We start from the raw sequence: 26,152 nt of genomic DNA, 5'->3' as shown, positions 1-26,152 counted from the left end.
GTGCAGCTCAGTGCTCCTCCAGTAATGCCTGATGGTTGGCATGTGCCCGACCCCCAAGAACAGGTACAACCCCAGGAACATGGCCATCTCCTCTTCATTACAGGTGAACCAGGCATCCAGCTGAGTCCCCAGAAATGTGGCATATCTGTTGGTTTCCACGGTGAGATATGACACCAACTCCTGAGTGAAGAAGAGCTGGAAGAACTGCAGCGGAGTTGTTGGAATATCCAAAGTGATCCCAGGGGAGCCTCTGAATGGCCCGTGGTTTGGTGTGAACGGGCCACTGCTCCACCTGGAATCCTCTTGAGCAGCGGTGGCAGCGGTGCCAGCAGGTTACCCTGCCGACACCCTTCAGCCTGTCCTCCAACCCCTTGGACGTCCCCCGTGTCCAGGCAGCGGACCACGGCACCCTCATCTTGGAGGGGGCAGCTTGGACGAGGACGAGGACGAGACAGAGGGCTCTGGGGACACCATTCTCCTCGATCTGGCTGGCGAGGATATCACCATAGCATCCTGCACAGCAGACAGGGGTGGAGGGGCCACGACAACATATGATGCCCCGGCTTCCAGTGACAATGGTTCACCCAAGGGGGCAGAGGGGCCTGGAGATCGAGAGCCAGCGAAAACAGCGGTTGGACCGGCAGGTCCTAGAATTGGGGAGTGTTCTCCGGTGAGGCTGGCCGCTGATGGTGGCGTTGCCTCCCATGGTGGAAGGCAGTTGGGCAGCTCCACTTGCTGACCGGATAGCGTCAGCCCAACCTCCTCCACCCCAGAACGGTTGCTCTTGCTGTTGCTCTCCGATTCTATCCCATCGAAGATTTTCGTCACTCCTCTGGTGCCAACCCACGTTTCATATTTGCAAAAGACTTGTAGTTGTTGCAAGCCAACTGGAGAAGTAATTGCTGTGCTAGGGGCGTAAGCTGAAAAAAAAAAAGAAGTCAAAATATTGTATTCACAGCAAGCCAAGAACTTTACTCAACACTGGCACAGCGCAAAGATTCATGATATATGTGTACGTCCTTGAAAAACATCGTCTCCTACACCTGACTTAGCGCACAGGTGGGGACCACTTACGTGACCTACGAAAGACGTGTATGTACTTGTAGTGGTGAAATGTACTGTATTTCTTATGAATTGATAGATTTGGTTATGTGTAATGTGAAAAGAAAATGAGTGAACAACGTCCTCATAAGAAAAACAGTGTCTCGTACACCTGAGTTAGCACAAAGGTAGCGAAACCCAACGTGACTTACAGAACACGTGCATTTACTTGTAGTGGTGAAATATACAGCGATTCTCATAAAATGATGGCTTTCGTTATGTCTCATGTGAAGAAAACACGTAAACAGTGCAGCGTGTTCTCGCAAGGACTCAGCACAAATGTAGCGCTACCCGCCATGCACACGAGAATTTGTTACGAGAACACGGTGCACAGTTTACGCTTTACTTTCACATGAGACATAACCAAATCCATCATTTTATGAGAAACACAGTATATTTTACCACTACAAGTAGGCTACATGCACATGTTCCAAAAGTTACGTTGGGTTTCGTTACCTCAGGTGTACGAGACAGTTTTTCTTACGAGCACGTTGTTCACTCTTTCATTTTCTTTTCACATTACACATAATCAAATCTATCAGTTTATAACAAATACAGTAAAATTCACCACTACAATACATGCACGTCTTCTGCAAGTCACGGAGGTGGTCTTTACCTGTGCGCTAAGGTGTAGCAGATGATGTCTTTCCTTACTAGAACACGGTGCACAGTTTACACTTTTATTTCACATGAGACATAAGCAAATCCATCATTTTATGAGAAATACAGTATATTTCACCACTACAAGTACATGTACGTGTTCCGTAAGTCACGTTGGTTTTCGCTACCTTTGTGGTAACTCAGGTGTACGAGACGCTGTCTTTCTTACAATCAAGTTCTTCACTTTCGTTTTCTTTTCACATTACACATAAACAAATTTATCAGTTAATGAGAAATACAGTATACTTCACCACTTATAAAAGTACATGCACATGTTCCGTATGTCAAGTTCCATTTCACAACGTTTGTGCTAACTCAGGTGTATGAGACGCTGTCTTACCTACCAGCATATGGTTCACTCTTTCATTTTCTTTTCATATTACACATACCCAAATCTATCATTTTATGAGATACGCTGTATATTTCACTACTAAAAATGTACATACACATGTTCCGTAAGAAACGAAGGTGGCCCTTACCTGTACGATAAGGTGTAGCAGACGATGTCTTTCCTTATGAGAACACGGTGCATAGTTTATGCTTGTATTTCACATGAGACATAAACAAATCCATCATTTTATGGGAAACACAGTATATTTCACCACTACAAGTACAGTCGCCAAACTTTCCACCTGGGCCACCTAGCCGCGAGGGGTGGGTAACGGGTGCTGGCAACAGTGTATCTGTTTGTTCGTGTGTACATGCACGACGAAAGGTCGGATCATCGACTGTCGTCTTCCATAGTGAACCTAAGTCAGAGTTCATCCCAATATTCAGTCGACAATTTTTAGCCGACAGAATTTCAAAGGAACTTCTCGAAAGTATTGGATAATGCGAGTATTGAAAACAGTAAGTAAAAAAATCTGAAAGACCGCATGTCCACATATACTACATATTTATAAACGTATTCTTTTTCATTATTACATGATAAACCCATGGCTAAAAATTGTCTACTGAATATTGGGACGAAGAATCGTCGCGTGACCGACCCTTACGGTAGAAAAATAGATGCCGGTGTCTGTTCGTTTTGCATTTCGCTAGTCCTGGGCCGGTCTCGATTAAACCTATTGAAATACCATTCTTGATCCAAGACATGATTAGATAAGTTAGGTCATTAGTCGTTACAGGATTACTCACTGGGCGGATATTAATTTAAACTAAGTAGAAGAGATAGGAATTGTAGATGTCGGAGATTGAAACATGTTTGTTGAGGCAGAATACTGCCTCGAGTCAGCTAGTCATGAGTCGACTGACATGATGTGTCCACCCCTGAGTGTTCCAGCCTGTAATGATAATTTCATGTTCGTTATGTTGCATTTACCAGCCACATAAGTAATATCACAGGCAGTGGTGATATAAATATCCCAACAATTCATGATTCAATAGCAATTGTGCATAAAATGACTGGAAGCTTTTGTATACTGTGATGGAGAGGTGGTGTCATCATCTTGCTATAATGTTGAGATAATGTTCGGTGAATAATCGATGAGCGTGTAAATGTGTGACCTCATACATAAGCGGCACTGCTCACAATCAGTTTTCCTTGTAATGTGTATTTCAGTCATTCGTTAGATGAATGGACTATACTTTAAAGGTGTGCTGTAATGACCATAGTCATGTGAAATATGATACAGTAAGTAATTATCAGAGCTGATATAATAGCCACATTCGACAACAATATGCACAAACTCTTTGCCTGTTGAAGTGACAGTATTTTAACCTCGTGGTGCACCAGAGAACACATAAAAACATCTACCTGAAGTACTACCAACTTGGAAAAAAGCAACCGTTAACAGTGTCTGAACATCATCCTAATGTTTATTGGTCAGTGTCATTCATGATGTGAATATGGCAGGTAATCTTACTTGTAACTGGACTTAGATGTTAGGTAAATGCATTCCTCTTCAACCTATACTGACAATGGTATCCAGTGATAACACTATGAAATGGAATGACTGATATAAGGAGAGAGTGCGAGAGAGAAAGGCTCGGAGCGATTCCAGTATATAGTGCATTAACATGTTATTGGAATTATGTAAAAACAACATAGAAAATAAAATGTTTAGTATTGTTAAGAATGCAGATATTTAGTAGAGTGGTAATGGATCTCAAAAACTAGTTCGGCAATTATTATCACAGGCGGTATGGATAACGTAACCTCCGCACCCCACCCCCGTCCGGCGCCTGCCCTGGCCTTCACTATGCAAAGCTCCCCCTTAGGCAGCTCTCCCACACAGGCGGTATGGATAACGTAACCTCTCCCCCCTCCCCTCCGGCTCCTGCCCTGGCCTTCACTATGCAAAGCTCCCCCTGAGGCAGCTCTCCCACCAGCTCGACCAGTTGCAGGAAACCTGTCGCATGGAATTGTTGCGTGCCACAGGTTGCACGGACCAAGGCCAAATAAGTATAGTATTATATATACTATTGTATTATATAAAATAGTATATATTTATATCATAATATTATATATATTACCTTACTATAAAATTAATATAGTAAAATTTATTTGGCCTTGGTCAGTGCGACCTGTGGCACACTACAATTTTCCGTGCAAACGCCTTCATGCAACTGGCTGAGCCGATGGGAAAGCCGCCTTACTTCTGAGACATTTTTCTCCCCACCCAAATCCTGAGACAGTTTTCTCCCCACTCAAATCCTGAGACAGTTTTCTCCCCACCCAAATCCTGGGACATTTTTCTCCCCACCCAACTCCGTACTCAGCCATCTATGGGATGAACTCTGACTCTGACGGAGGTTCACTACGGACGAAGAGAGTTGATGATCCGAACTTTCGTCGAGCATGTACACACGAACAAACAGATACACTGTTGCCAGCACCCGTTACCCACCTCTCGCAGCTAGGTGGCCCAGGTGGAAAGTTTGGCGACTGTACATGCACGCGTTCCGTATGTCACTTTGGGTTTCGCTACTTTTGTGCTAACTCAGGTGTATGAGACGCTTTCTTACGATCGCAGGGTTCACTTTCATTTTCTTTTCACAATACACATAAACAAATCTATCGTTTTATGAGAAATGCAGTATATTTCACCACTAAAAGTATATGCACGTGTTCCGTAAGTCACGCTGGGTTTCATTACCATTTTGCTACCTCAGGTGTATGAGACACTGTCTTTCTTACGATCACGTGGTTCATTTTCATTTTCTTTTCACATTACACATAAACAAATTTATCAGCTTATAAGATACATAGTATACTTCACCACTTATAAAAGTACATGCACATGTTCCGTATGTCAAGTACCATTTCGCAACCTTTGTGCTAACTGAGGTGTACGAGACTGTCTCTCTTCCGAGCACGTGGTTCACTCTTTCATATTCTTTTCACATTACACATAAACAAATCTATCATTTTATGAGATAGACAGTATATTTCACCACTAAAAATGCATGTACACTGTTCTGTAAGTCACGTTGGGTTTCACTACCTTTGTGCTACCTCAGGTGTACGAGACGCTGTCTTTCTTACAAGCACGTGGTTCACATTCATTTCCTTTTCACATTACACATAACCAAATCTGTCAGTTTATATGAAACCCAGTCCAATTCACCATTAAAAGTACATGCACGTCCTCCATAAATCACGGAGGTGGCCCTTACCTGTGCGCTAAGGTGTAGCAGACGATGTCTTTCCTTACGAGAACAGTCCGCACTGTTTACGTGTTTTGCTCACATGAGACATAACCAAATCCATCATTTTATGAGAAATACAGCATATTTCACCACTACAGCACGTGAACGTGCTCTGTAGGTCCCGTCTGCAATACCTAAGGTATCGCAGACAATATATATTTTTTAACGAGCAGGTGATGCAGTGTTTACGTTCTTCCACACAAGCACATGATAAAATATCACTCTAACACTCATACTTTATTCCACACAAGAAGCTTACAGAATAAATATAACAATATAATAAAATGAAATATCCCTATAAACCTCCTCTATTTTATCCCCTCATGACAATGGCATGCCGTGGCTGTAGGGCATATGTGACTCATGCCCTAGCCAATATTTTATCACGTACACTCGTTGCACTGTACTCCTATTTATTGCACAACAACACTATCCACCATATATCAGAGTAAAACAATGATTTCAGCAACACCTTGCCAATTATTCCGTTCATGACAACGCAGTGTCGTAAGGCAGTTTCCCGTCTTCCTCTAAAGCTGCTGCACGTTTCACCATGTCCTTGCTCACTAGCCATTGCACACTATATTCACCTAATTCACTGTCACTATTGTTCAATGGTTGAATACTCACATTTGGTGCAGGGAAGAGGCAGTGTAGTTGTTGGGCCACAACAAAAAACAGGAAGCACAATCTTTGTTGGGCCAACGACTAATAACGGCCAGGAATTATTCACAAAAACCTAGTTTCCTTTTCCAAGCACCAAATCTAATCACAAGAGTGCCCAAAAAGCAGACACAAGCACTATTGGTATAGTGAAATATGATGTGTGCCTGGGATGAGGTAATTAGAGGAAAATTTAAAGGGACAATGCCACGTGCTACCTTCTCTCTCGACAGCCGGTGTGGTACTAATCAACCTGTCTGTACTACCGTGCATCTTGGTGCCCACAGTTGCCAATTCATTACTTTTGACAAGCAGCAGGGAAGCTATGATGCCTCATAAAATTACGTCGATTGGCCGAAAACTTATTTCCTGGCAAAGGTTTTTATGCTTTTATGAAGCCAAATGCGTCAGTGCGTATTCACGCAACCACACCCTAATGACACTTAACGCATCATTGTGTACAAAGGGGTTAAATGTTCTGCTAATATCTGCATTAAACCACGCTGGTTTGTGTTTACCTATGGCTTGTTATGACTTCATCGGTACTTACTTCTTTTGAGTAGACATGAGTATATTCTTAAATTTTTCCCAGATATCATATGCATCTTCAGTTCTTTCTAAATGTTCAGACCGTGAACTGAGGGCATTACTAAGGCCATAAAAACTAGTGTTTTTATAGTCTGGCACTTTTGCTTTACTTTTATGTATAATATGTGAAAAATTCGCCGTAAATCTTATGAAATTATGGTCGCTCGAAACTCAGTGTTCACCCACAATGAGGTTTGATAACATATCTTCATTTGTGATAATGACAAAGATATTACCCTCTCTTGTCGGCTTTGTGACCCACTTATAATAACATACGAACATCAGAAGAGGATTACTGCATTAGGCCACTTGGCCCAGCTAAGCAGCTCCTACAAGAGCAACTAAACTACTAGAATAAGACAAGGATAGGAAAAAAAGAAGGCTCTACCCCGCCCACCAACCCCCCCCCCCCAGTGGAAACTGGCCAGAAAAAGCAAAATCAGTCACCACTGTGTCATTACTTTTACCAGTGACTTTTCCAGGTAATTATTGGCAGACTGAAGTCACCAATTATGAATGTTTCATCCCCTTCAAGGATTTTCTGCAAGATATTGTACAACTCTGAAACTTCCTCTACAGTTTGAGTGGGCGACGACTGACTGTGCCAACATTTACATAGAGATTTTAAAAATGTATCTTTAGACAAACTATTATGCTATCATCATTACTTAGTGTAATCTGTGTGGGATTTAGACGGGATTGATACGTAGTCCAACACCACCTCCTAGACGTCCATTATTTCTACACCTAAATTTAAATTTATATGAGTCTAACTGATATTCCGGTAGTAAATCTTTGTTACCCATATCAAGATATGTTTCTGTTACTGCTGTTATATGGAATTCTTCATTACCCAGGAGACACTTGAGTTCATTAAATTTATTACTAAGGCTACGAGCATTAAATGATAGTATTATAACCGAAAATTACTCTGCAGTTGGTGTTGGTTATGTGACTAATCTAGATACACCTCTCTGGGAATGGGGGAAGGGATTTGGTTTCCCTGGGCAGGTATGGGTGATGAATGGTGGGAAGAAGGGGAGGGGGTCTGGGCATCTACAAGTTGGGTGATTATAGGCTAAGAGGAGGCTGAGGTGGTAAGGTAAGATGAAGCCTCAGGACCATTTGGGGGATAGGATAATTCCATTGCACCTGAAGTGTCTTTGTGAATTTTGTACACTTCTCCATGTAATAATTTACTCATTTTAGTTACTACTACTCTGGATAGATGGTTGCCATCTTGTCGAAAGAGGCTTGGTTTTCCTACAACTCTGTCCCACATATTAAGGAACATAATGTAATCTTTTTCACACATTATTTAAAAAGTTGGATTAATTTTCACTTTATTTTTACAGTAGGCATGTTGTAACATAGCCTAGCCGGTATATAATTTACTGTACCTTGAGTAGACTCACTTTTTATTACTTAAAGGAAAGATTTATATTTGAACAGCATATCCCTGCCGCCGTCATGAGCATCACTTGTGCCTACATTCACAACATGTATCTCGACTAACAGGTGTAGTTTCAATGTCCTTCGTGATCATTCTTATCTTATTTCCAGGTACTGCATGGTCTTGACTGACCTTTTCTTCCCTCTATAGTTTGATGAATAGGCAGAGCGTTGACCCCTTCGAACAGAATCACACCACCAGAGTGGTACTTTCCATTGCAGCGAATTTTGTATTCTGGTAAAGCTTCTTTGTTTGATATTAAACATATTTACCAGTTTCGTTGCAAGGGGATGGATAAAAGGCAGAATATAAGAGGGAAGTGGAGGAGCATCTGAGTAAGTATGATCTTGAGCAGATGGGGTACATGGAAGGTGTGTGCAAGATAGTCACAGAAGAAATCTGTGCAGCATGTGAAGTGGTGTGTGGGGTGAAGAGAAGACGAAAGGGGGTGCAAGGAACAGCATGGTGGAATGAAGAGGTGAAACAGGCTGTGGAACAAAAGAAGAAAGCATATAATTTAGTGACTGGATGAGAAACATGGACATGGAGAAAGTTGAGAGATGGAAGAGAGAGTTATGTGTAGTGAGGAAAAGAGAGGTGAAAAGCTTTGTAAGAGATAGTAAGAAGAGAGTGGATGAGGAATTTGGAAAGAATTTGAGTGTAAATTGGAGGGAATGTTAGAAACTCTTCTGGAAAGAGGTAACGAGAGTTAGGCAGGGTGATAAAGAAGTAAGGCGAGGGATGAAAGATAAAAATGGTAGGCTGTTAGTGGAGAAGGGAGAAAAAGTGAGCAGATGGGGAGAACATTTTTAAGAAATTGTTGAACATAGAGAATGAAAGTAATGCGAGTATGAGTGGCTGGGGAATGGCTGGGAGGAGGAGGGAGGTGAGAAGAGAGGAAGGAATCAGTAGGATGGAAGTAGTGGAAGAATTATCATTCCTTAGCCTTCATCATTCTTTTTCTGTGCCTGCCCTCCTCCCTTCCTATTTCTCCCATCTTTCCTGTCACTTCTTATTGCTTTTCATTCCTTTACAGGTGGCTTTACATTGAATGACAAGCCAAATGGTTTCCTGTAAACCAAGAAACCATTTATAACGCTGGGTGGTAACCATATAACCAAACCATACGTGGTCCCTACGTGTCAATAAGTGGGTTGGTGGAGAGTTAGTGCCCCTCCCCGTAAAACAAATAACTCAAAGTCAAATGGCCACCTCTTACGGGATTATGGCGTCTGGCAGTAGACAGATAGATAGATCATTGCATAATAACATTTAGCATTAAATTCAGCAAAGACAGTGTCAGGGTCAGTTGTGAGAAAGTGCCCAACTATAAGAGGGCAGATATTTATAAATTAAAGGCAATTGTAGGTGCACGTGACTGACATCCCATTGTCGAAATATTAGATGTTGATGATGCATGGAAATTTTTTCAGATGTATTCCGATGTGGAACAGGAGGCCTGCCAAAAATTGTAAGCCCAAATGGCTGAACTCTGATATTAAACATTGTCTGGTAGCCAAAAATCTCGCATTTAAAAACTATAATACTGCAGAGTCAAATGATAAAGACAAATACGATGCTCTTCGACGGAAAGCCAAAAAATTAATTAAATGCAGTTAGAAAGACATCGAGGCACATACTGTCATTATGAATAAATCAAATCCCAAAGAATTTTTCAGCTACATAAGAGGCAAAACGGTAACAACTCCAACAATCGGGCCATTAATCATAGAGAACAGAGAGCATGCTGATGATGAAACTAAGAGGGCAAAAATTCTTAATACTTTCTTCGCTTCAGTATTTACTATAGAAAACATACATAGAATTCCTGTAGTTTTCCCAGTTCCTATAGAAGAGGGCAACATAATCAATGATATTACAGGTAGTGATCGTGATGTACTGCTTACAATTAGTAAACTAAAAGAGAATAAAATACCAGAACCAGACAAAATATCACCACGTGTTATAAAGGAACTACAGAATGAAACTTTTATCTGAACTTTTTAGCTTATCACTAAAGAGCAGAAAGGTGCCACATGAATGGAAGCTTGCAAACGTAACCCCATTATTCAAAAAGGGCAACAGAGCACAACCAGAAATCTACCGCCCAATTAGTTTAACATCAGTGGTTTACAAATTGCTTGAAACTGTTTTTAGAGACAAGTTTGTGGCACGCCTAGAAACAAACAGTCTCATCAAAGTTTCGTAATATGGTTTTCAGAATAATCATTTTTGCCTCACGAATCTGTTGGACTTTTTCAAGGACATTTGAAGATGTACGATGAGACTAAATCTGTTGACGTTGTCTACCTCGATTTTCAAAAGGCTTTTGAAAAAATTCCACACAAAAGACTCGTTCAGATGTTAAAGGCACATGGATTCAGTGGCAGGGTGCTCAGGTAGCTCGAAGATTGGCTCACCGGACGAAAGTTAAGAGTTGTAATAAAATGGAAAAGGGTCAGACTGGATAAACGTTACAAGTGGAGTTCAGTGTTAGGTCTTACTTTTTTTTTTTTTTTTTTTTTTTGATATACATCAATAATACTGATGAAGGATTATGTAAGATTTAAAAATTTGCTGACGAAGCTAAAATAGGTAACAGACGAGATACAGCATTCCAGAGGTAGGCAAGTTAGAAAGATCGTGATCAACTGTTTAACTGGGCCCAAACATGGCAAATGGATTTCAATTTTAACAATTGTAAAGGGCTAAACATTGGCAGTAAAAATATAAAAGCATGTTATAACATGAATAATATTCAACTTGATAGAGTAAACCATGTAAAACACTTAGGAGTTATAATAACAAATTATTTGAAACCAAGCACACAATGTACAGAAACTATAAATAAAGCCAATAAATTGACTGGATTCATTGGTAGAGCATCTGAGTATAAATCCGATGGTATCATCCTCACTTTGTATAATTCCCTAGTACGCCCGCACTTGAAGTATTGTGTTCAGTTTTGGTCACCGAATTATAAATAGGACACGAAGAAACTTGAAAGAGTACAGCAAAGAATGAGGAAGATGATACCTTGATTGAGAGATAAACCATACAAGGAACATTTAGAAGCCCTGAATCTCTTTACTCTAACTAAACGCAGGTTACATGAAGATTTAATGCAAGTATTCAAAATACTCAGAGTACATGATAATATGGCCGTCGATATGTATTTTATAGTTGATCGCTCAAACTACACTAGAGGCAATGGTCATAAATTTATTGGTAAACGATTTCAGTCATATGAAGCTAAGCACTTTTTCATTAATAGAGTTGTAAAAATTCGGAACAAATTTGCCCACAAATGTAGTAAACTGTGATACAGTATTAGCCTTCAAACATCGCATGGGTAAGTATCTGTTATCTGACCCCAGCTAAGTATGTTCACTCCTGAATAACACATTTCTGTGGAGTAATGGTTACAAAATAATAGGAAAGCATTTCCAGTCCCATGAGGCAAAATATTTCTTCCTCAACAGAGTCGTAAATATCTGGAATAGACTTACTTTTACCAGCTACAAGTCACCCCATAGACCTGTACATAACATTGCGTCACATCATAATATATTTATCAATTTATTAACTGCAAATAAAGTAGTATAAGCACAGACTAGGATCTGCATAGTTAGCCCTGACTTAACGGTCACTACTCCTACTTTAGACCTGTGATGGGCTGTGGATCACTGAGGGTCCCTGTTAGTTAAGTGACCACCATCAGGATTATTTTTTTAATGTACCAGGGATCACTGCTTGGGGAGGTAACTTGTACACATGTCCCCCAGGGGAATGTTCCTTGTCATTGTGGAGTGAACGGAACTGAAGCCTGACTTACTGCTGTCTAACGGAAAAGTGCCAGGCAAGGCTGCTGCATCACCTCTGAGCATCCATTCTGTGCAGTTTCCACACTGTGTCTACAGACGCCCCATTAACACAACGTACACTTGAAGTCATGCCTTAGTTATTCAAATATCTGATTACCCATTTTATTTATTACTTCCTTTTTCAGGTCATTCGAACTGGTACCTTATAGATACAGTATTACAGAATGTAACTTTTCCTTTTCAGTGTTTCCTAAGAAATTTCCATGTCAGTTTTTCCATGCTGCATGGTCGTCCTTCTCGCTATTTCCAGGAGGGTTTGGAGGCGGGAAGAGCTTTCTTGCTTTACTATTCTTGTCCTTTCGCATGTAGAATTAGATCTCATATTCATAGTCTACTCTGTAACAAACAGCCTCGAAAGGACCATAAGGTCTGTTGCTGTTTGCTTTCCTTTGTATTCCATTGTATTCCCCGTACTGTTGTTTGCAGATGACACTGTATTGTTAAGTGAAGACGAAGTGGAAATGCAAGGCCTGATGAATGAGTCTGAGAGAGTGTGTATGAAACGGAATCTAAAGGTGAATGTAGGGAGGAGAACAGTTATGGTCTTCGAGAGAAATGAAGCCACTGAATTTACTGTGAGGCTGGATGAGGAAGAAATGGAAAATGTGTGTGTTTAAGTACTTGGGTAGTGTGAAGACTAAGGATGGAAGCTTAGAGGGAGAAGTGCTTGAAAAGGTACAACAGGAAATAAAGGTTGCTGGTTCTTTGGAAGCAGTGATGAGGAACAGGGAAGTGGGCATGATAGTAAAAAAAAGTCGCTGCACGACAGTTTTGTGATACCAACCCTAACGCATGGTTGTGAAATTTGGACCTTGTTGGAAGGACACAAGTCAAGAGTAAGAGCAGTGGAAATGAGTTATTTGAGAGATGCATGTGGGGTTACGTGAAGAGACAGACGCAAATGAGAAAGTGAAGGAGCGTTGTGGTGTGAATGTGGATGTGACAGAAAGCGTTAGGAGAGATACACTGAGGTGGTTTGGGCATTTGGAGATAGAGAGCGAGAGGTTGACGAGGAGAGTGTATGCAAGTGAGGTGGAGGAAGGGGGAAGCCAAGAATGAGATGGAGAGATGGAGTAGTGATGTATATGAAAGAGGGGTGTGTGAGCTGGGAGCAGGGTCGTGAAATGGCGTTGGACAGGGCGACATGGAGACGATTTGTTTGTGGCCACCCTTTACAGGATTGAGGCGTCTGGCAATAGATAACTAGACAGACCAGTTTTATCCTTGACATGTTAACATACAGTCTGACTGCCTATACATTATTCGCCCACATTCAGGAACAGAAAACTTTTTTGATGTATGATTTTCGGTCATTTTCTTGGGATTTTGTTTAGATGTGCGTTTTTTCTGAACACTCTGAAAAGCCTCGTCCACTGGGATCATACTCATCATGTTCCGTTCAGCCTCCGTTCTGTTGTAAGTCCTCCAGGACTACTGATAACTCTTATTTTCACCTTCTAGACACTGAATATTTTCATTGGTCAGGCACATGGTGAAGTTTGGCATCTGACCTTCCGAATTTTGGAAACCAGTCACTGTAGAACATGCTTCCACAAGATGAGCAAGGAACTGTTGTGAGAGCTGGTTGATGTTAGTTAATGAGTTACGGCAGAGACACGAAATAACTAAGTGTAAAATAAAACTGATAGAAAATCGTATGGGGCTAGACTTAGGTTACTGTTTATTTTTATAATGTTATGAAATTCTCTTTGGATGATGGATGTAAAGCCAGAGTTAACCTCATCTGAGGTTGGAGGTGAGTGCAGATTAAGACCCCGGGAGACGTGCTGACTACCCAAGGGTCAAAGCACAAATCAGAGAGAGAGACAGAGAGGGCAGATATACTGTATATTTATCTATCTATATACCTAGGCTGCTTCCCCCAAGGAAAGGGAGGTAGCCGAGACAGGACGACACACGCCCCATTTACTCATCCATTCAAACACATTCATTCGCATCTTAGCCCCAGAGGGGAGAAGGGACAGATCTACACCGCACCACACCGCACAAGGGTCAACTGAGCAGTGCAATCAGTGACATCCGCAGCAGGGCCCGAGAGCAGAGCTGGTTTACCCCTGCCATATCATAATAGACCCATCCCCTTACCCGCACCTGACCTGACTAGCTGATCAGGGAAAACATATCGCACTGAAAGAGTGCAGCTCCATGGGTCAGCACGATTACTTCATTTCTGTTGTTGCAATATTATTCTTCTCTGTGGGATATCAATAAGCTTAGGTATCACCTTTCACAGTGAAAGGGTTGATAGGATGAGGGATTGGGAAAATAGGTAAAATAGTATATAATAGATGTAGTAGTGAAAGAGGGGAGACCAGGCGAGTGAGAGGAGAAACTGCTGAAAAAAATGGACAGAAATATGTAGCTGGAAAGTATTAGATGGAAACCCGTTGTGTGTGTGTGTATGTGTGTGTGAGAGAGAGAGAGAGAGAGAGAGAGAGAGAGAGAGAGGAAACTGTGGAAAAAAGAATATGCTAAAGAAGAACGGGGAAGGCCAGCTCTGCAAGAAGATAGAGCAGAAAGCAGAAGGCTGGAAAACAAGACAGAGAAAAAAATGGACTGGGAGAAAGATAAAATTGTAAATAAAGAAAATGAGAAAATGAAGAACGAAAGATGAAAATATTATTTTAAAAATGGATCTGAAAATGGGAAACATTATGTAGACAGAGAAAATTAGAGTTCTCAGGCTCGTATGAGTCAGTAGTAGATAAATATCATTGCTCAACCATGGAACGGATAATGGCGACACTAATAACGTTCCTATACTTTTCTGACTTACTCTCAACTCAGTTTAATCGCCTGACATTAGCAAAGATACAATATAAGAAAGGACACGACTACAAATGAACTGGAACAGATTAAAACAGTAGCAAGAAACTGTGAGGTTTACATTCGAGATTCAACATTCATACATACATTTATCATCTAATCCTGTGTTCCCCCATGAGAAGCGTAGGACCCCGAGGTTAGGCAAGTTGGTCCAGACATTTAAGATGAGAGTGGCCAACCTCACTTATCCCTAAGTTTCATTACATGAGCATTAAACCCCAACCACCTCTTGGATATAAACCGACAGAGGCTTAATCCGGTTGGAGAGCTTTAATTACTCACTAAAACACCAGGTGCCATAGTTTGGTTATATGGTTGCCACCCAGTGTAGTAAATGGTTTCCTGGTGCATAGGAAACCATTTGGCTTGTCACTTGGCGTAGAGTCACCCGTAGACAGATGGAGGAGGAAAGAAAGAACGGAAAGAAGGACATAAGCGGAAGGAAGGTAAGAAGGAAGAAAGAGAGGAAAGGGCGGCCCCAAGAGAGCAGCACTACATCGAGTGAGTGGATGGTAAGTGCCCCTCCTACCACAAAAAAAAAAAAAAAAAAAAACATGCGCACAAATTACCAATGAAATAGATGAAGAAAGATGGGGGACCATAAATAGACAAGTGGGGACTAGGGTAACGGGGGAAACCAGCCAAACAAGCGTAAAACAGATACTATGAGAAAGTTATAACTATAATCTATGAAACAAAGAAACGTAAAACAGGAAATTTGGAAATAAGAGGGTGAAATAACTGACAAAATTAGACAGGTATAAGTAAATTAAATGAAACTAAGATACATAGACACTAAAGACTGAAAAACTGAGAAACGTAAAGTATGGAACTAGAAGACACGGGTGATTTATAAACTTGACATATTATTGTATGCAAACTGAATAGATGGACAGAGAAACAGAAGTAAGTAAGCCACCAAAGTTGAAGCTTCATCGTGAAAGAAATCGATAGCAAAATAGACAGTAAAAGAAGACGCCTTGAAAGTAAGAAATCGATTTTACCTTGGGAGGAAGGTAAGGAGGGGAAGGAGCGAGAGAGGCAAGGCGGGAGGGGTGGTGAAGGGGGAAGAGGGGAGGGCTTGGACAGAAAACGAGCTACAGATGGAGAAATATTGCAGGAAAAAGGAGAAAATTAACGAGACAAGAGAAGGCGTGGCGGGCGGAAGAAGTGAGAAAAGAGAAAGTGAAGGGGAAAATACTAGAGACGAGAGATGTATGAGAAACCAAAGAGACAGAGGGAGAAGTGTCAAGTTCGGAAATGCCAAAAGAAATTATAGAGTATGGAATGGAAAAAGATAATACCGTGCACTTAACTGCCATGTTCGGTGTAGCTGGAATCTAAACTAGCGAAGAACGAGAAAAATGAGGAAAAACCTGAAAACACCCACACACACCCACACCCACCCACCCACCCACCCACCCACCCACACACACACACACACACACACACACACACACAATGTTTACAAAATAATGAATTCTATAATTATGTGTCGAGATGTACCGGCAGAAAGTGGAGGATATATGCAAACAGATTAGGAACTAGATAAACAAAGAAGATAAATGGAAATAAAGAACAATTTACATCACAAGAGAAAAGGAAGAGAGAGAGAGAGAGAGAGAGAACAAGAAATTATATATATATAAAGAAAAGCTTCATGAGGTTATATCTTTAGATGCTCTTTCTCCAGACAAGTACACAAAGTACAAAGTGCCGGTCTCACATCTCCCCCTCCACGCCTGTCACCACTCCCACACCTTCCTCCACACCTGTCACCACTCCCACACCTTCCTCCACGCCTCTCACCACTCCCACACCTTCCTCCACACCTGTCACCACTCCCACACCTTCCTCCACGCCTCTCACCACTCCCACACCTTCCTCCACACCTGTCACCACTCCCACACCTTCCTCCACACCTGTCACCACTCCCACACCTTCCTCCACACCTGTCACCACTCCCACACCTTCCTCCACACCTGTCACCACTCTGCCTTCCTCTGCACCTGTCGCTAGTCCCACATCTCCTTCCACACCTGTTATTAGTTATACATCTCCCTCCACACCTGTCACCAGTCCCACATCTCCCACTACATCTGATCTTCTTCGAACCTCCCTCCATAATTAAACCACTACTTCCAAACCTCTCCACACCTACTCATACCTCTCTCCACATTTGCCAACACCCTACACCTCCTTCACACCTGTCGTCACTACCACACCTCTCCAGCACCTGCCATCACTCCCATACCTCTACACACACTTGCCATCAGTCTCATATCTTCCTCCACACCAACAGTCACCTGATATGTCTCTGTATGCAGTGATTACCCTCAACACTTTTTGAACAGTAATAAAAGAAATCATTCACACCTGTAATTAGTCCTAAGCTTCCCACGACGTCAATCATTATATTTTTCTCTGATTCATCCACACCTGACAATTTTCACACGCCTCATCATTCCAAAGCATTCCTGGATGTTTTGTTATTGTTATGTTCTAGATTTCTCTTCCCACTCGTCAAAATTTTTACACATATAACAGCTTCCTCGTCTCCCTTCAGAAAAGCTATTATTTTGCACAACTGTCACCACTCCCAAACCTCCTTCCACACCTTTCACAGCTCCACATTTGTCACCATTCCCAACCGCTCCTCCACACCTGTAGTTACCCTCACATCTCCCCCAATACTTCTAAACCTTCCCACACCTTTCTCAAACCTGTCACCACTAACAGACCTTCCTTCAAGCCTGTAAAATCTTCCATGTCTGTCTTCACAACTATCACTACTTCCAGGCTCTCTCCACACCTGAAACCCTTCCCGCGCCTGCCTTCTCACTTGCAATTACTGCTCCACCTCCCTCTAACCTTGTCTCCAATCCTATATCTCTCTCCAAATCTGTCTTCGCTCCAACATCATCCTCTACACTGTCACCATTCCCAAATTTTTCTCACATTTGTCATCTCTTCCACATCTTACCCACCCCTGTTGCTACGCCTTCTGTCGCCACACCCACACCTGTCACTAATTCCCTACCTGTTAACACCCACAGCTGCCATCACCCCCACACCCGTCACCACTCCCACACGTTGCCCCAACCCCACACTTCAGCACACCATTATCTCTCCCCTTAGCCTATTACCCACCCTGCCGTCCGTCCTCCTATAGCTCCTTCATGAATAAACAAGGGAGGAAAGGGCCACATCTTCCCTCACCCTGGAAAATAGGCACCATTGAACGCTCTTTCGTCTGCGTCTGGGTAGATATTTGTATTCGGTTTTCTTTACCTTCTTCTTCGGTTATGTTTTTCCTATTTTGTAAGTTTTGAGTTCATTTAATTTTTTGGTTATTTTTTATTTAATTTCCTTCTCAAAAATGGGCATCCATTGACAGCTATATCGCTTACGTCTGGGTGAACTATTTCTTCAATTTTCCATTTATTACACCCGCTTGCGATAGTTGGGCGGGTGATATGGTTGGCTTGGTGCGCGTGCGCATGCGTGTGTATCTGTATCTGTGTGCGTAAAATAAGCCGAACAGCTCTAATTCGATTTCAATCAAATGTGGTGGGGGAGTTAAGGGGTAGACAAAAAAGTTTGCCAATTTCCTTTTAGAACACTACCGTAGATGAAGGTTAAAATCATAAGGCAAGGTCAACTAAACAGTTTTGATTAAGTTTATACCAAACTTAATGGGATGGTTGAGGATAAGGGAACATTAAGCCGCATTTTATGTACATTTGGGTGGATATTTGTTTTGAAATATCTTCATGCATCATATACTGTACGTACAGTATCTGGAATCTTCTAAAATTTGCTTACTACATCCTTTTTTCCTGTGGATATGTATTTCATACTAGCTTCATTTTTTAAAAATCCCTTTGCTAGTCACTAAAACTGTCTCGGCTGTGTTTTGGTGGATATATTTTGTCTTTGATATTTTCGTCTTCTTCGTGTATTGCTTATACATTCTTTATAGATCTATTTGCTATATTTGGCTTTCATTTAGTCTTTTTACTTGTCCTTGCATCCACATTTTCCACTTACTTTAGTCTCCATTTTCCTCTATCCCCCTTCCTTTCTCTTTCTATGTTCGTGTTCTCTTTCATTCTCTTACATTCGTCATGTTCATTTTTTATTTTTCCAATTCTGCATTGTATCTACCGCCACCAGTGACTTTTTTTTCTCTCATTTCTATCATTAACGTATTTTCTTTGATGTCTTCTTACCCTTTCTATTTTTCTCTTTTTCTTTACTTCTTCAGCTCCCTTTTATTTTTTTCATTTAATCTCCAACCCCCATGTTTCAGCTCTTCCTCGTCCGGTTCCTCCCACGTTCAGGATCTTGTCATCTTTCTAACTATCCATCGTATCCTCATTTCCACTTTCCCTCTAACCACACATTGTTGATTTCTACTCTCAGTCCCTCCAGCGTTCTATTCCACCTCATTTTCTCCTCTTCCACTCATCAGCCATTCCCTGTTTCCTTCCCACTTCCCATCCCTTTCTTCAGTAACTTCTCGCCCGAACCTCTTTCTCTCTCTTCCTCTCTTCCACGTCGGTTCTCACGTTCCCTCCGCCCCTCTCTCCTTCGCTTCTTCCCTCTTCGCCTGGCTCTTTCCATCCCTTTTTTCCACATCATTTTCTTCTCCCCTCCCTCCCTTTCTCCTTCTCTTCCCTTCTCCCTTCCTCTCTTCGTCCCTTCACTCCTCCCCCCTACCCTTCGTGCCCTAATAGTCTTGAGGCAGAGAGAAAGGTTTACTCAGGCGATGGAGAATAATGATCAAAACAGGGATACCGGTCAGAGAGAGAGAGAGAGAGAGAGAGACAGAGACAGAGACAGACAGACAGACGGAGACAGACAGACAGACAGAGAGAAAGAGGGATATTGTATAAAGAAATGGAAGAAAAATCAGTGTCGGGATTGAATGTGGGAGGCCTAGGCTAGAGAGAGAGAGAGAGAGAGAGAGAGAGAGAGAGAGAGATAGAGAGAGGGGGGGGGGATATTGTATAAAGAAATCGAAGAAAAATCAGTGTCAGGATTGAATGTGGGAGGCCTAGGCTAGAGAGAGAGAGAGAGAGAGAGAGAGAGTTTCATGGTGTGAGTCACGTGTTTGGTGAGCACTGAGAGAGAGAAGCAGATGAAAACAAATATGAAGAGCGAGATGGAGGACGGGAGGGCAAAGGGGAAAGGGGAGGAAGGGAGGCTCAAGAAAAGAACGGAGAAGGGAAATAACGGGAGAGAAGGAAAGGATGGAGGGCAATAAAAGGAAGACAAAGGGGGAAGGAAATGACTGGAGACGAGGGAGGAAGAGAGAGCAATGAGAGGAAGCGAGAGACAAGCGGGAATGAGGGTAAGGGAAAGAGGGAGTGAAGTCATTGAGAGAAAAGTAGAGATGGGGGGGAAAGTGAGGGAGGGAGGGAGGGAGACCATTAAGGGGAGGGAATGAAGGAAAAAGGCAATGAAAAGAACAGAGAGAGAGGGCAAAGAAGGGCAAAGAGTGATACAAAGAGTGGGAGGGAAGTAGGAAGCGTGGGTGAAGAGGGAGGAAAAGAGAGAAAAGGAAGCAAAAGAGGCTCTGAGGGGAAGGGAGGTTGAGAAAGCAATGAGGGGAAGGGAGGAAGGAATTAGAGAAGGAAGGCATAGGAAGCGAGCCAGGGAGAAAATGAGGGAGGGCAATGAGAGGATAAGAGGTAAAAAGGGCAATGATAAGGAGGGAAAGATGGTGGGTGGGAGGGAAAAATAGAAGGCGCTGAGCGATGTGTGAAGATGAGGGGTTCTGCAAAGCGAGGTGAATCTAGGTAGGGAGTATCCCTAAGTTTTCAACAACACACAACTCAGTTTTTATCATCCCTCAGTATACTTTATGTGTCTTTCTTTTTTAAACTACTATGGAAAGGATCATATTACCTTTCAAAATAGGCTTCCAAGAGACTGGATGTTCAGCGGTTCCCAACCTGGGAGCCATGGTCCCCAAGGGGGCCATTGGACATTGACTGGGGGGCCATGGGCCTTATTGGTAATATAAGATATTATAAGGTATTTGGTCTGGGTAAAACCTGACAGAAATCAAGTATGAAATATACCTTACTGTGCTAGTTTAGCCTTAAGTATATTGGGGTAATTACCGTTTTCTGCACAATATCAAATATTAAAAATATATAAATATACGATCTGAGTTATATAGGGGCCATGGAGCTTCTCATAATATTCTCGGGGGGCCACAGGACCAAAAAGGTTGGGAACCACTGTTCTAGACTGATTCCATACCTCCTTTAGCTTTATGCAGTTGTTGATTTCTATTCAGGGGCCACTTTCGCCTCTATCTGGACTACAGCTCTTAATCGTATATGTCGGGGGCAGGGGGGAGAGGGGAGGGGGTGAATCACTACATAACAGATTTTCTAAACACGCTAGAATCAAAAACTTTTCATATAATCGACTCCCTGATACTGACTCCCGCTAACTTCGTTGTCTTCAACACAGTGTTCCATCTCTTTCCTTCTACTTTTGCTGGTTCAGGAGTTACTGCTCTTCTGAAATGAATTCTTATATCCCTCCTCCTTTAATGCAGGACACACTCAGACCTCTTTTCTGTCCAGCTCAGTTCAATCAAAAGTGAGCTGGTACTCTCAGACTTTCAAATATGCAGTTGGTCAACTTTAGAACTGTCTTCCTCATTCTGTATTTTCCTCTGCCTCTGACCTGCAGTCTTTTAAAAGTATTGTGTCTAGCCATCTTGAAGTGAACGGTTTTTACCTTTCGTTCCCTATTATTCAATATTTTCCCTAAAAGACAACTTTTTAAAGTCACTGGTTCTTTCACTGTGTAAAAGGATGTAGGGTATGAAGGGAACTTTTTACAGTTTCACGAGTTATTGTTCTTGTTGTTGTTGTTGCAACCCCAGGCGCATCTGGCTATGAACCCAGTGGGCAACAGTAAACCGGTTGCTCCCAGACGTTGTTTGTCGAGGTTAAAATGAAGGATTGTCTATCACGATCGTGTGGTGTATAAGGTTAGTAACAGTGTTGTGGTGTAGAGGACTGTATTAATGTAAGCATAGTGGATTTTTCTCTCATTTGTGTTTTGCATTGGCACTGTATCAAGGATGGGTGGTGATCGCATAGCAGTCTAGCTAGGTTTACTCATGTCTCTCTGGGTGGAGCAGTTTCTGAAGGATGTGTGTCTGGTGGAAGTAGATGAAGCATGCTATTTGGTTGGAGGTTTCGGGTGACTGTGGTGGCTATGTGATTATGAATGTGTATGGGAAGTGTGGTGTTGGGTGGAGGTGGGTGGGTGGGAGTTGTTGCTGAGATACCCTGTGTAGTGCTTGTCAGTTGCTTCCTTCTTGTCTCTTTGTCAACGGGGGTGATGTAATATGAAGTTACAAGGGTGAGATGGGTCTTGACCTGAAGCAGTATGTTGCGTGCATCTCATATTCGTATGATCTTCGCTTGGAAATAGTTTTTTTTCTCGTTGTAAATAATCTTTATTAGTTGTCTTGATGTATCCTGCTAATATATATATATTTTAATGCAGGTAAATACCACAGACTAATTAGTTATCAGACACGGTACGAGTTTGGCATTTAAATCCTTTAGCATGAGGTACTTTTTCTTGGCCAATTCAAATAATCAGAAGGTAAAAACAAGACACATGAAAAATCATCATTCTGAAGGGGTTAATGGAGGTACTTGTAGTTATTTACCATGAGATTTTTGTGTAATAATGAGGTTATCTGGAATCATCAGGTAATGAAAAAACAGACTTCATCATAGTGAAGGGATGAAAATGTGACAGACAAGTTAACGAGTCAGAAATGAAAGCATACTAGAACATACACCCATCGCTGCCCACATCCCGAAGGAGTCAGCCCCCATCACCTATACTCCACATGAACCTTTTTTCTTATTTGGACCAATATTTCCCCATGAACCAATTTTCCCCGTGGGCCTATTTCCCTTATGGACCTATTTCCCTCATGGACCTATTTTCTTCATGGACCTGTTTCCCCGGATCCGTTTTCCCCCACAGACATTTTCCTCTATGAAATTACTGTCCCGATGAGCTTACTGAATTTCTCCAATGGATTTTTCTTCTCTCAGACAAGGAGATTATGTTGTCACCCCGGTTTGTTTGTTTGTGTGTCTATTGTTCTCTTTAACTGAAAGAGAGATTTGGATCAAAATTGGTGGGTAGATTGCCCATGTCCCAGGGAACACTTACTTAACACTTGGGGCCGATCCGGATAGTATTACAGATTCTCGATCCGGAAAACAATTTTTGCAAAACCCTAATCAGTGATGAGAAAACCTAATCCATTATGAAGAGTGGTTTGGGAATTATGATGCCCTTGTAGGAGGGATGCTTTCCACTGAGTGCCCCTCTAGTTACCCATTGGATCGTTTCTTTTTCCTATATATATATATATATATATATATATATATATATATATATATATATATATATATATATATATATATTGTATTTCCTACACGGATCTATTTTCCCCATGAACTTCTTTCCTCAGTGACCTATTTTCCCTATGGATTAATTTTCCTCCACGAATCTATGTTCCTTCATGGGCATTTTTTTTTCCTCCAGTGATCCATTTTCCTCCCACTGACCCACTTTCCCTTGAATGACCAGTTTCCCCATGGACCTATTATCTTTCCAAAGGCCTGCTTCCCTGAAGGACCTATTTGCTCCCCGTGAGGAAGCAGCAAATTTTCATATGGATCTTTTCTCTCCCATGGGCCAACTTCCCTCATGGACCCTTTTTACCCATAGGACATGGGTTTCCTCTTGGGGCCCATATCTCCCAAGGACGTATTCTTTTATGAACCTTATTTCCCACATGGGCCTATTCTAACCATGAATCTAACTACCTGATGGACCTGCTCCCCAGTGGACCTATTTTTTCCTCACCCTCTAACCCACACACCAACCCACTCACCCAGTGTAGAAAGCCCATCTCCTCCTTTGTTCTCTGGGAAGCCAGAAATCATCCCACCCACTACCCAAAGCCCACGTTTTCGTTCATTGCCTATCCACCCTGACCTTGTGCCCCATACTGCCTGCCCAGTGAAAGGCCGGTAGTACGGTACAATACAGAATGTTCTTCCGCACTCCATACTTGGCTGCAATACGTATCGTAACTTCGTACCGTACCCTAAATCTTTCCTTTCCGTACCGTATAGCACGGAAAAATACCGTACCGTAATTCTGTACTGCTATCGTACCATAAGCCAAATCAATATTTACATCAACACAGTCCTCTATTTATGAACATTTTTTTAGAGTACATGTGTGAATTTGCGAAGGAACATTTAAGAAGTGACTGTAGATGTACTGTAAATGTGCTGTGTTGACTGGGAAAAAAATAAAATTAGCCTAAAGTATCATATTTTCCATTACCTTGACCTTAGACACAAACTATAGAGGGAGTAAGTGTTAAATTTCCATCCTTGATTACTGAAAAAATCGCCAGAAAATATGAATGTGGACACATTGTGAGCCCAGGCGGAAAGCTCACACGGACGAAAACTTAACGTGTCAACTCGTACGGTCAGTCATGGCAGTTTGGTTTCTATCTGTCTGAATATACTCCTGTCTTCTATCCCTTGTATATCGCCAATGTCGGCTTTATTTCAAAGTGTGGTGATTCTACAAATTACAGTACTGAATACTGAGAAATGAAAAGTATACTTCTATAGTCGCGGCGCACAACTCTGAGATTGTCATTATCGTACCCTAGCAACCTATCATTCAAAAGTGCATTCGATTTCGTATCACATTATACAGGAATCATATTATTATGCACGATTATATTATACACGAATATTATTATACACCAACATATACAAGAATCACATGCATCTCATATGATACAAGAAATCAGACGCGCTATTGAATGGTAGGTTGCCAGGGCACGATAATAAGAACCCCAGATTCGCGCGCCGCGACTATAGCATACTAGCATACCACGTTTCATTATTACCAAATATGGCCTTCTCATTACCAGAATTCCATATCACAATTTTCCATTATCAAACTGTTTCTTCATTACAAAATGTTAACCATTTTGGTAATGAAAATTACCAGTTGCCAACCCTGCACCAGTCACCACTCAGTGTACTCAATACATGAATAGTTCTCGTGGCGTAACGTGATCAGTACCGACCGGCAGACGGTACTGATCACAAGCTGTGAATTCACAGCCAAGCCAAGAGGGGGAGAGAGTTGGCCTAGTTGGACAGTATGGCTGTTAATCAAAGGAATTACATATACAGTATATATCTATATCTCTCTATCTATCTATCTACCGATAGATAGATAGACAGATAGATGGATATATATATATATATATATATATATATATATATATATATATATATATATATATATATCTCGTCCCGACCTCCTTTCTCACCTTAGAGCAAGGTGAGGAGTAGCAATGTACAGACAGCCCAGGCCCTGGCCCGGATTCACAAACGGTCGCACGCTCTTGGCGCCTCCCTTACTGGTCGCGCCGCTCCCTTTCGGCGTTACATCGGCATGCACAAACTGTGTCGGCCGCCATTTTTTGTCGTATCGTCTCCCTTTCGCTAAGGGACCTCCAGACCACCCTTACAGGATCGTGATTTGGAAATAGAGGCACATTGTATCGATTACTTGATCCCCGACCAAAACAATTGTGAGATGTGCGACATGGAGGGAATGTACACGTACCTACGAACGTACTTACATACGCACCTGTGTACATGTCTGGATCTACGTACGTACTTACGAACACATCCACGTACGTAATTACGTACGCATGTATTTATGTGTGAATGTACGTGCCTACCTATACACACGTATACGTATCTACGTACATGCCCCATGCACGTACTTACATACGCACCTATGTACATACTAACGCATTTATGTACTTACCTATGTACATACATACGTACGCCCGTATGTACGTGCTTCCGGAAGTACGTACATACGTACGTCCTTGCGTATGTATTCACGTACGAAAGTATGTACGCATGTATTTAGGTATGAACATGTCTACACGCCTACGTATGCACCCATGTACGTATGTACATACATGAATACGTACTTATGTACACAACTATGCACGTATTTACGTACGCACCTATGTACGTACTAACGCATTCATGTACGTACTCACGTATGCACGCATGTACGTGCTGACGGAAATATGTACATACGTACGTACTTGCATAAGCATTCACGTACATACATCCCTAAGTATTCGTGTACGTACTTACGTAAGTATTCACGTACGTAC

The sequence above is a fragment of the Coenobita brevimanus genome, chromosome 111, assembly GCF_032717465.1.
Source record: "Coenobita brevimanus isolate Jiangsu-jjx chromosome 111, ASM3271746v2, whole genome shotgun sequence".
Taxonomy (NCBI): domain Eukaryota; kingdom Metazoa; phylum Arthropoda; class Malacostraca; order Decapoda; family Coenobitidae; genus Coenobita; species Coenobita brevimanus.
Note: the sequence above shows the minus strand (reverse complement) of the source record.